The 13,083-nt window shown below is 39.5% G+C and overlaps 2 pseudogenes; both read right to left on the bottom strand.

Moving 5' to 3' along the window:
* Window positions 1–7,307: 7,307 nt before the first annotated feature.
* Window positions 7,308–11,051, bottom strand: LOC147821738 (T-complex protein 1 subunit zeta pseudogene; annotated as a pseudogene).
* Window positions 11,052–11,099: 48 nt separating this feature from the next.
* On the bottom strand, window positions 11,100–12,085 carry LOC101704946 (T-complex protein 1 subunit zeta pseudogene; annotated as a pseudogene).
* Window positions 12,086–13,083: the final 998 nt, after the last annotated feature.

The following is a 13,083-nucleotide window of genomic DNA, read 5'->3' on the forward strand; positions in this document are numbered from 1 at the left end:
ATTTTCTAGTGTCTTCTTCAACAATTTCTTTCTTTAGTGTTCTGTAATTTTCATTGTAGAAGTCTTTCTTTCTTTTTTTTTTTTTTGGTTGGGTTGATCTTGAAGTATTTTTAAAGGTATCATAAATGGAATTATTTTTCTGTTTTCTTTCTCAGATAGCTTCTTATTGGTATATAGAAAAGCTACTGATTTTTTAAATGTTGACTTTGTTTCTTCTGCAACTCAGCTTTAGAGCCCTAGATCTTTCTGTTCACACTGGTTAAGAAGGCTTCCTATGCACAAATAGTTTGTTAATATGTACATCGCCTGAACCAATGAGCTAGCAGGAGGAACAGGTCACCTGTTCTACTTATCCAGCAGCTTTTGCTGCTACAAAGAAAGCAGCAAACCTCTGTCTGCCCAGGCAATGCAACCCACAGCCCCATCGTGGCCCAGACCCCCAGCTCTGGCCCCAGAGTCAGTGGTCTGTGCAGGGCTAGAGCGAGGTGTAGAAATGGATAAGGTCCTGCTTTCTTCGAGCAGATCAAGCACCAAAAGGCTTTTGTTTTTATAAATATGGCTCTAAGAAAAGACAAATTGAGAATGGTACTTACAATTAAGTTTAAATTTTTCTGAACTGTGAAGGATAAATTATAGTTAATAATAACAATAATGACCAGTTATTGATCCCTTAATGCACAGCAGGACCTGGGTCAACTGAGTTGTGGCCTAGTTTCTTAATTTCTGAACAGCCCTAAGCAGTTGGAACTTTCTCCCATCCAAAGGCAGAGACATGAGGCTCGGAGAGGCACCTGCCGTGCAGCTAGGATGTGGCTTGGCCACAGGGATGGACACATGTTTGTCACAGTTTCAGAGCCATCCCTCTCCTCCTCTTTCCTCCCTTTCCATAGCCATCCTTCTTCTCAGTCTGACCTCTGACTATCTGCTTTTCTGTCTGTCCCTATAAATTCAGGTATAAGTGGCACACAGTAAAAAAGACAGTTTTTCATTGTTAATTTTGTTTAGAACAAACTAGCATTGAAGTTACATATTTTCAAAAATCCTAACCCCTCCAAAAATAAAAAATCCTAACCTCTCAGAGATGTGCTCTAAAGGATTTACAGGAAAATAGTTAATGTCTGCCTTAAAAGACTCTAGGGGAAAAAAAAAACTTTAGAGGTAGGTGTGGTTCAGTGGGAGAGTGCTTGCCTACTATGCATGAGGGGCTGGGTTTCATCTTCAACAACACATTAACTAAATAATTAAAATAAAAGTAATTTTAAGAAATGAGTATCTAGAGAAAACGCTAACAGGATACATTTTAATAATATAGCTATATCCTCAGACGTAGACTGGAGTATTTCCAGCATCCAAGGAGCCCAGCAATTGGTGGCTACATTTACTGTCTCATGGAAAGGTCATCAAGTCTTGGTGAAAAGTTACACAAAAGCAAGATCTTCTAGGTTAGAGACAGGAGTAGATCAGATGCTACCAGCAAGGATGTCTGTGACTGAGATGCAACTGAAATCAGCAAATTTGTTGCCTCAACCAGTTCATATTTAGTTTGGATGCCAGAAGCTAATTTCAATTTTTATTCCTTTTCCCAGACATGATTCAGTTTGCCTGACATCCTTTACAGGAGACCATGCATTTTAGGAAACAAGCTGCCTGTGAGGCCTACTTGCTCTGCACTGTGATGGGACTCACCACACAGGCGAGACATTCTCCTTTGAACCCCTTCCTGCTTCAGTCTGTGTCTGGAAGGAGCCAGGACATCACAGGGCTGCTGATTGTCACCTTATCACTATTATTAGTGCTGTGGTTGTTTGTGCACAAAGACTATTTTGTGTTTTTGTTTTTTATTTTACATCTTGGAACTTTCTATAAATATTAAGTAAAGTGACAGATTGTTTAACAGTGTATAGATGCTCTTCTGGGGAAAACTGTACATTTAAATTCTATCCCATTAGTTCAATGTGTCAGTTGATCAGTTAGCTGTACCAGTAAGGATAAAGGATCTTTGTGAAAGTTCTTCGGTATGGAAAGTGGCAAGCTGCTGTCACAGAATGAAGACATCAGTGATAAGCAGTAGACCTGCTGATGCAGAATTTAGCCGAGCCGGAGGCCCACTTCTGGTGTTTTTTAATGTAGGAGGATGACTTAAGAGCATTAAAATGAGAACGGGCAGAAGGAAACAAAGTGAGTAATTACTGAAAACTGCTGCAGTCAACTATACTTGGAGCAACTCCTGCTCAGTTAATAACCCAGGAAAGTGACATCTGACCCTCAGCAGCTGGATGTGAAGACAAAACTTTTGTTATCCCCCAAGAATGAAATGGAAGCTCTGGACATTGTTGCAACTCTGAACAAACATGAGGATTTTCTGCACTTGATCTTAGCCAAAAGGCCAAGAAGTGATATGATGAGGATTTTCTGTAAAGAGACAGAATTAAGTGTGGGCTTCTCTACAGGTAAACCTTTTCTCATTCCTCCTCTTATCCTTCCTCCCTCTTTTCCCTGACACTGGCATATGTCACCTTTTTCCACTTTTGTTGGAGATAGATATACATATATACAACAAACATATATACATATATACAACAAATGGGCTAGCAATGGATTTATATCCTGTTGAACTCGTGGAAAATAGAAAAGAGCAGAAGTTGAAAATGCATTTAATGTACCTAACCTACTGATGATATTTGAAAATCACCTATCTGATAAAAAACTTCTACAACTCAACAACAAAAATCAGATTTATAAAATAAGGAAAGGACTTGAATAGACATCTTTCTAAAGAAGATGAAGAAATAATCAACAAAAATACGGCGAGATGTCCAACATCATTAATCATCAGAAAAATGCAAATCAAAACATGGGGATTCAACAAAACATTAAAACTAGAAATTCCATTTGTCCCAGATATTTTCCTTCTAGGTATCTTCCCCAAAGAGTTAAAGACATCATATTACAGTGATACATGCATATCCATGTTTATAGCAGCACAATTCATGATAGCTGAATCTTGGAAGCACCCCATATGCCAATATTCTTTAATGGATAAATGTAATATTTACACACAATGGAATACTACTTGGGCATAAAGAAAGGTAATTGTGAGTCACTTGTAGGAAAATAGATGCACCTTGAGACCATAATGTTCAGTGAAATAAATCAGACATGCAAGCTTAAATACCACATGGTTTCTTTTGTGGGAGAAACCCAAATTATAAATAAAGAGCAAAACAAAATATAGATGATAGAAGGTAGGCAGACAGATTTTTCTCAAATGGGCAGGGAATCGAGATGGAGGGAGGGAAGATGAGAGAAAGGGATGAAAACTGAAATTAAGATGTGTTATGCATGTGCACCGACTCCACATAAGAAATGTAAACATCTACTGCAAATATGTACTAATGAAAAAAAATTTGCTTGGACCACGAGGACTCTTAACTTCATCAGCGGCTTAACCCACTGATGAGGCTGTATTTTGATGGCATTATCGGGAAGTAATGGCAACAGGAGATGGGGCCTCGGTGAAGGGAGTGGATGACAAGGACATGAACTTGAGAACTAAATTTGGTCTCTGGCCCCTTTCTCCTGTGCTCTTTCCCTTCCTTTCTGCTTCCTGGTGTCCACAAGGTGAGCAGCTTTCCTGCTCCACACCCTTCTAGCATGATATTTCTGCTTTGCCACAAGCCTAAAGCAATGGAGCCAAATTGACACAAAACTGACTAACCCATCCACCAGACTGCAGAGTATTACCTGCATCCCAAGTGCTAGCAAAGTTCCCTCTGACCATATTTGGCAGGTTGCTGTTACCTACACTCTGTACTCATGCACTCTAGGGTGGGCATACATCTCATTAGTAACACTGCAGTACTGTCAGCCACATGGAAGGGATGGTTTTGGTTTTTCTCCTCAAAAGAAAATCCAGTATAAATCCACTATAAAATCCAGTAAAATTTATATCAAGAGAATGCCTGAACGCATCATTGAAATTACTATCCAAACACTCAAAGACAAGAAAGAATTCCTGGGAAGTAGGGTGGGACTCTGGATGAGATGTGCAGTGAGATGAATCTTATAATAAAGGTGATAATGATAGTCATAGGTAGCACAGGAGTAAGGTGCTCAGGGTAAAAAAATCTGTATTAGTATCTGTACGGGTTTTTGAAAAGGTACAGAACCGGGGAGTTACTGAAGTTCTTTCCCTAATTTTATTCTATGGTTTTTGGGAAGCCATCCCATCTGTGGGCCTCAGTTCTTGAAAGTGAATAGTAAAAGGGATGGATTTGAATTAATCATCTTCATGTGGCTTCCAAGGAGATGTTCTGTCATTACAAGACAAAGGTGAAAGGTGACATGTTTTACAGGAAATGTGGCTGAGGGAGAGAGAGATGCAGGGGGAGGAGACAGAGAGAGACAGAGAGAGACAGAGAGAGACAGAGAGAGAGACAGAGAGAGACAGAGAGAGAGAGAGAGCAAAACAGGGAGAGTTGAGACCAAGTTCTCCACAAACGCATTTTAAAACACGTGAGCCATCAAAAAGTTAACTCATCTGGAAACCAGATGCATAAATGCTGACAGCAGGAGAGAATGGAAAGCTATTTTCTCCCCTTTTTAAAGAGCTACTCTGAGCAGGTACAGTGTAATTTTCTTCAATGTGGATACAGTGGGGAATACAGATGCCACTTAGAGAAAAGGGTTGGCAAGGAGATTTAAAGATCATAAATCATACAAATTAGCTTGTCAGAGACATAATGCCCTGATGAGATACATCCAAATTCCTTTAAAACACACCTTACTCTTTAAATTATAAAACACTGACAAAGAAAGCCATGAAAAAGAAAAAATATGTTGTACATTATGTTAAGGTGAACACTTTGTAACCAGGATTCAGATCAACAAAAGAGAACTTTGCTGGCCACATCTGAAGCCCCTCCAGGGGCCCCAGCCCTGCCCCTGCTCCAAACCATCATCCACTTTCATAACAATTACATCTTTGCATTTCCTTCTAGCTTTTTCATCCACCTGTGTGTTTGCAGACATGATTGCTTCATCTTGACAGTTTAACATTTCTGAGTTTCTCTGAAGCTGGAGGTTCCTCCGTATCCCTTTCCTTTTCTTATAACTTATTTGTTTGAAAAGCTGGGGCATTTGACAGATAGAGTTTTCCAGAATCTGGATTTTTCTGACTGCATATTTGCAACAGTGGTCAGCACATCCCTCTGTCTTCTGACCTTCCTATGAGTTGACTCAGGACTCAAAGGCTGGATCTGAGACACACCCGTGTCCTGGCTCTCCTCGGGACACCTCCTTGTTCTCTGTGATGCCAGCTGCTATTGAGGTGCAGATCCCAAATGTTCTGTAACAAAGCTTTCTACTACCAAGCAGCTGTTGATGGCTGCACTTTCCAGCAGGTGGGCCTCTGGCGCACGTGAGTTTCTAACACGTGAAATGTGGAAACTGTGACCGAGGAAACAAAGTTTTGATTTTATTTAATTTTACCTAGTTAAAATTAAAAATTTTAATGGGCTGGAGACTTCCCTGCTAGACAGCACAGGAGTTCGTTGAGATATGCAAACTGATGATGTTTTAATTCTATCTTTTTTGTTCTACTTAGAATAACGTTTTTCCCCAGCACTAGGGATTGAACACAGAGCTACATCCACAGCACCTTTTATTTTTTATTCTGGGACAGGGTCTCACTAAGTCACTAAGCTGCCTAGGTCTCAGCCTCTTAGAGTGCTGGGATTACAGGTGGGCACTGCCATGCCCAGGTTAGAATGACCTTATAAAGAGCTACTTACTTCATCCATTGTACCAGCTTTTACCATATATAGAGATAAAAAAGGAGAAATGCTTGTTTTCCCTCCATTATTCACAGATTTTCAAGATAATGAATTGATTTTTCATCATTCTCTGACAATTATCACTTAGTTTTTAAAGTATTTTTAGTATTTTTAAATATTTAAAATATATTTTAAAAACTGACGGATTCAAATATAACAGATGAATTTTAGTCAATTGTTAGTAACATTTACCACAAGGAGCTGTGTAGGCTCAGGGATAGAGCACTTGCCTAGCATGTGTGAGGCCTGGGTTTGATCTCCAGCACTGAAAAAGAAAAAGCATTCAATATTCACTGTAAAACTCAAATTATCCCATCTTTGTTCAATAGGAGCCTCTTTATATGGGCTTGTGAATACTTTTGAGGTTACCCTAGTAACCCGTGCTGTCTGCAATGGCAAAATGTTCCAGGGTTAACTTTCACGTTTCTTACCCCACCTCTGGGGTACGCACCATATATCCAAGAAACTCTGGCTTCTTTTAGAGAAAAGAAATATTTAGAGAGAAGAGATATTTCAAGGTCACACTGTGAGCCCCAAAGATGATTACTGAGTTGACCATTATTTCTAGGCCACGTTAGTGACCAGGATAAATAAATACTTTGCTTTTTAAAAAGGTTATTATTATTTTGCTGCACTGGAGATTGAGCCCAGGGTCTTTGCACTGAGCTACATCTCCAACCTTTATTTTTAATTTTGAGATAGAATCTTGCTAAGTTGCTAAATTGCTTAGGCTCAAATTTTCGATCCTCCTGCCTCAGCCTTTTAGAGTGCTGGCACTGCAGGCGTGCCCAACCAAACCTGGCCAGAAATAGTTCACTCTTTTTTTTTTTTTTTTTTGGTACCTGGGATCGAACTTGAGAGGCAGGTGGTAGAACCACTGAGCTAAATCCCCGGCCCTAAAATAGTTTACTCTTCAAAAGATAAAAGATCTCAGGAATTTATACTAATATTTGTGACTCAAATTTGGCACAGCATAGTTCTTAATCACAGCTTTGTAGTCATTTTTTAAACTTATACATTATATTTATAATTCTTTTCCACTATACCAAGAATTCTGGGTTTCAAGGATCAAGGACATGATAAAGTTAGAACATCCCATGATCAGTAATTTATCTGATCTCATATTAAACATACAACAATCTTAGAATATAAACACGAACACTCCTACAAGGTTATGATCAGTTTTTAGGCAGTGATAAGGCAATTCCATGGAGGAAAGAATAGCCTTTCCCCCAGATGGTTCTAAGACAAATGGACGTTCACAATCCCTGTGATGGATGGGTCCTTACCTCAGACTAGATAAGAAATGAGAGGAGTATTTAGTATTTCGTTTAAGTTAGTTTTGCTTTTTAACTCTTGTACTGAGATAAGAGGTTACTTATATGTGGAAAATAGGAGTTAATGAGATTCTTAATTGGAAGTTCTCAAATTTTAAGAGTGCTTAAATTCTGGTAGGGAAAAAGTCTAACTCCAATCCTAAATTTGAGTTGATTAGGCCAGGAAAGGTCTAGGTGGGTCTATTTTCTATAAGCCTACTGGAGGTTTCTTCAGTCCTATGACCCAGGCTTTGAGAAGCAGTGCTCGAACTAGTATGACCACAACTTTGTTCCTTCCCCGTCTATCAGTCCTGTATATTAAGGTTAGGACTTTCCTTTTTATTGGGGTTGGGGGGTTTGAGATAGAGTCTCACTTTGTCATTCAGCCTGGCCCTGAACTCACTATATAACCCAGGCTGGCCTTGAACTTGTGGCGATTCTTGTGCCTCAGCCTCCTGAGTGCTGGTATTACAGTCCTGTGCCACCACACCCTGCAGGACTTTATTCCTTGATTCTCAAAGCAGCCAAGCATTTCTTAAAATTGTGATGTTAAAACAAACAGAAAATACATTAAAAATTAACTTGTTTAGCAATATCCCCATAGCCACCAAGCCAAAGCTTGTTTCCCTTACCTGCCAATACCTCTCCCCACAACCGCTCCATTTAGTGGAGAAGCAAGTTGGTCAGACCGCAGCGGGGAATTTGGGCCAGATCTTTCTAGCCAACTTTGGACTATATCTGAAAGATGCCTGAACTTTGTGTCTTTATTGGAACCATTTAATCAACTTTCTACATAAGGCCCAGCTCACTTAATTTAATTTTCAGGAAGTCATTTTATTTTAAGAAATCACCAGCAGGTCTCTTAAAATTGGCAAATGGCTGTAGAATATTTGCATCTCTGGAGGCACAGAGCTGTAGAGAACAGTGGACATTGGTGACCGGAAAGAGGATTTCAGTGTTTGATGACTTTTACTCAGTTCCGTAGGAATGGACAGCTTGAGTGAACCAAAGACTTTTGTTTTCACCCTTTAAAAAACATGCTTGAAACTAGGCCCAGTCACAAAGAAATACAGCAGATCCCCACTGATGTTTCCCAGTGATGCTGATCTTTTAACCCCATGAAATGTAGGGCCTGTTTATTAGGGTCAGGTGGGAAAATGGATGGATTGTTTATTGCTTTGGATAATAATTCAAGTGAAATGTGACTTTGCTAACAAAATGTGACCACTCTTACCATTTTACAGGATGTTCTGGAAAGTAAGATTGATGATCTCACTCTGCTGTGATGCTCTCAGACTCTAAGGAGATGGGCAGCTGGATTGTTAATGAACGGATAGCAAACATTCAGAAATTCAACTTCATGTTAGCATTCCAGGCAGACTCCAACAGTCTTTAGCTCTTTCTAGCTTTTCCTTAAGCCATACAGCATTGTCTGTGGAATATAAATCATCCCCTAAAAATGCTCAAATATGTTTTCCACAGTGACTGCCTTCTGTATAAGTGACAAGGTTAAAACACATGGAAATATTAAGCTGCTAAATGTGGCAGTTTGAAAAGGGATAAATAGTACATCAATACAACAATATGTTTCCAGGAGTCAGAAGCCAGCTGAAAACTCTCCTTGGTGTAGATTGCCATGTAGTGGTATGCATGTGCCACCTCTAACAGACCCCAAATGGGTTAACTACCATTGAATAATCTTAGGTTTTGATTATTCCCCTCATAAGCTTTCTTACCCCTAATTGCTTCCCGCCTTACTTCATTATCACTGTTTTTTACAATTCTGCCTCTCACTGGCCCATCTACTTCCAAAATGAAACCGTTATCTCTTCTTATCACGCGGGTAACACCAACATCTGCAGTCATTCAGTCACTATATGCAAGAGCAAGGAAGGGATAAAAGCTTAATGGGGATGTGATAAATAATTGAACTCTATATTGAAAGCTTTTATCTGATCCCAGAGAAACTAAGCATCCACTTCCCAAAATTACCTCCCTCAGAGAGCAGGCTGGATTCTTGAAAAACTTTGTATGACAATGGCTTCCTACTTGGATTAAGGGATAACTTCTCAAGAGCACTTTTGAAAGAGCACTACTGGAGATGTACTCCCGCAACAGCAGATCAGGTACCTCAGAAACCTATGCCTCCAAAAAGCAATTTAAAAAACTGCCAAAAATGGCTCAAGCAATTCTTTCAAACATCTATCAAACTCTGGTAAATTAACCAAAATTTTGCAACAATCCTAGGAGTAGTTATTTTAAGAAATACCGAATTGTAATAATAACAGCAAGTTTTGGAGTATTTCTTCCTGCCCTGTTCCCATCCTCCTCAGCTGGCTTGTAGGTAGCCTTATACTTGTGAAGGGGGAAAACCAGTTAGCATCCTGGCAGCCATGCAAGGGGACAGGATGAGCCTGAAGCTTCTTCAAAGCCACTTCCAGGAAGCTATCTGGCTGCTCCCTGAAAAGCTGTAGATTCAGGGTTTTGTCTTTATTGACCTTAGAAAATGCTCTGTGTGGAACATCTGGACCCATGGTATTTGTCAAATACAGCAAAACTTGTTCAACAGAGCAACCTCTTGAGGTGGTGATATTAGTTGAGGCTAATAAGGGATTAACCAAAAAACTCAAAGGAAATACTGACATACTACTGAGAATCTAGAAGGCTTCACACATGTCCAAAGCAGTGTGTGGCCAAGCAAGATCCTAGAAGGGCTAGCCTCCACCTTTGGCTGACCTTGAAGCCCTTTGCAAGCCAGGAGTTAAGGAAAGGCAAAGGTATGAACTGTCTCCTGATGTACTGAAGGAATGCTTTAGTGCAGCACAGGAAGCCCTCCAGGAAAGCCTAGGGGGCTTTAGTTCAGTGCATTTGAGGAAATCTTTCTCCAAACATCAAGTAACCACTAAGCTAGCCAAGCAGAGACTTCAGATACTATCAGTGACAGAGGATGCAAAAGCTATAGAGTTAATCCAGGGAAGTCACTAAGCAAGCAAATGACAGCAACAACAGTGAATTCTAGACAAGAATCTAGAATTTATAATCAAAATGTCTAATTTTTTTATTTCTCAAGGGATATTTAATAAATGAGGCAGAAAATATGCTTGTTTAACATGTAATTTTATATTAATGCAGCTAAAACAAAATCCACCTGTTCTCTAAGTAAAAAGGACCTGCTTTCTGGGTATACACTCAGTATGACTAAAAAATACCTCAATTAGAATTCTACAACATCATGTTTGAATAGATGCCAAATGTTCTCTCCTTTTTTCGTATGGGAAAAGAAGCTTCGTTTGAAAATCATTTGAAGCTTAAGACAAAATTCCACAACTGTATTCCTCAGCCTTTGGGATTAGGATGATACAAGGGAGGCTTCAGTTGAGCCTTTTGGAGAGGACATTCCAGCTTGCACGGTCTCAGTGACTAGGAAGAAGTTGTTGGCAATCACAGTGCAGGGTGAGGCAGCTGTTTCTTCACACAATAGTTCTCCCAAAAGCCTGCTTCTGCTGCTACCATCAGCTCCCATGTGTTCAAGTCCACACTCACAAGTTGACCTGACTTGGAAAGTTCTGCTTGGATTTTAAGTACTGTTTCCTGAAGGTCAAAGCGAGGGTTCTGTGGAAGGACCTTGGGAATAATGAGCAACACATCACCCAATGCTTGGACTCCAAGTTGGGCCCTGTCCTTGACAGTGGGCTTCTGTTTCACTGGGGCTTCTGCCATCGCCACCTCTCCTGCACCAGCACATGGAATCACACAGCCACCATCCACAGTATTTTTGACAGCTCTTAAGCCATCTCTTATTGCATCTTTGAGCGGTCCTTTGGCCAATAATGTGACAGAACAGAGATTGTTGCATTTCACAATAAAGGTGAACTTCCCTTCTCCCAACATATCCTCCTACACTTGATCTTAGCCAAAAGGCCGAGAAGCAATGCCCCAATATATCCTCCTAAAGCAGTTCTGCATGTCTCAGACAGTCAGGATTCAGGTCATCGAAAGAATTCAGAGCTACTCCACCATACACAAGCCAGCCTCTCCACATTCCTTCCTCTAGGTTGACACGGAGCTGCTGTGCCTTCCTTTGCAAGAGCATTGAGGAAAAAGGGCCAATTCTCTTTTGATTAATAACAACAAATCCTTTATCTGAACCATCATAGACCTTTGCTCTCCCAGTTCTATTATGTGTAACTCTATCTGCAAAGAATTTTCCTTCAGCTTTGACTTTTCAGCTTTTTTATCTTTCTTCTGCACTCTTGTACAAAGAGCCATAATTCACTTTTTTTTCTGTATTCCAAGGAAACACTGCATGTGAGGATGTACATGTTTTCCACTCTTTTTTTTTTTTTTAATTTTGAGATGCCTTCATATCCATGATCTCAATCACGAACAGGTCAGTAGGCTCATCTGTTTTTCTAATGACCAAAACAGAGTCCACTGCAACCTCAATTAAGACATCTGCAAGTTCAGTGTGAACTTTAGTATAGAGAGATGTTTGGGGCACATCTATCAGTGTTTCCCTATCCATCTCTTTGTTACTTTGACTTGTTCCAAACATTTCAGGGCTCTTTTTTTTTTTCAGCTTCAAAACTTTTGGTTTTGAATGGGATTAAGACTCTCGTGCAGAGATTTGCCTGTTTCAGCAGCTCACCAATAATGAAGACCTTGGAAGGAGTTCTATCACCAGTTATGTCATCCTGGACTGTTGCTACTTTTTCTATTAAGGAGGCTGTTGGGTGTGGGGTTTGCATTTCATGTACTACCACATTGTCACCTTTAGTAAGCTTGATGTCCCTATCACAAAAATCAAACATCTTCATGGTGCTCTTAGGCCCCAGGTTGGTCCTCAGTATGTGCTGCAGCCTCCATGGCACATTGATGTTGACTGCCAGAGCCACCTGAGTGCACATCACTGTGGCCTTGGAGTTTCAGAAGAGGTAGAGGGGGAGGCTGGTGTTCAGTGCCCAGACTCAGCTCAGCATAAAATGTTTAATTTTCTGCCTGGGGATTTAGCTCAGTGGTTCTGCTGCCTGCCTTGCAAGCACAAAGTCCTGAGTTCGATCCCCAGTGCCAAAACAAAACCAAAAAATGTCTAATTTTTAACAAAAAAATTATAGACACACGAAGAACAGGTTTCAGTATAGGAAATAAAGAAGTCAATAGAAAATATTCTTGAGGAAGCCCAGATGTTATATTTACTAAAAAGGACTTTAAGTCAGCTACTAGAAGTATGTGCAAAGTACTAAAAAATTGCATCTAAAATTAAATCAGTTCTAATTAAAATTAGGCATGCAAATGATGTCTCACCAAATAGAGAATATTAGTAATGAGATAGACTTTATAGAACAGTCAATCAGAAATTTGAAAATTTGAGTTGAAAAGTGTGTATAGAAATGAAAAATTTACTTGAGGGTCTTTACTTGAGGGTCTCAGCAGATTTGGGGTTTTTGTTGTTGTTGTTTACGTGCATGATATCATTTATTTTTAAAATTAACTTTATCGGTACATTTTAGATACACATACTGATAGTAATTCAACTGGAGATTTAAACTGGCAGTAAAGAGATCATTATTGAATTGATCAATTGATCTTATTCAGTCTGGTGAGTAAAAAGGAAAAAAAAAAAGACTGTGGTACCCCATCAAGTATACCAACATACATATAATGGCAGCCCCAGAAGGAGGAAGGAGAGAGAAAAGTCAAAGAACATTTGAAGCAATAATGGCTGGAATTTTTGAAATTTTATTTGAGAAATATTAATCAATACACCAAGCTTGATAAACTCCAAGTAGAATGAAGAAAAAAAGATCTATATCTAGACATATCATGGTTTAGCTGTTGAAGTACAAAGAAAAAAATCTTAAAAACAGCAAGCAAAAAAATCAACTCATCACATAAAAAAGGGGATATCTCATGAGAAATCACAGAAACCAGAA

This window comes from Heterocephalus glaber, unplaced genomic scaffold (assembly GCF_053883595.1).
Source record: "Heterocephalus glaber isolate CG9 unplaced genomic scaffold, H.glaber_assembly_v1.0 deba00001719, whole genome shotgun sequence".
Taxonomy (NCBI): domain Eukaryota; kingdom Metazoa; phylum Chordata; class Mammalia; order Rodentia; family Bathyergidae; genus Heterocephalus; species Heterocephalus glaber.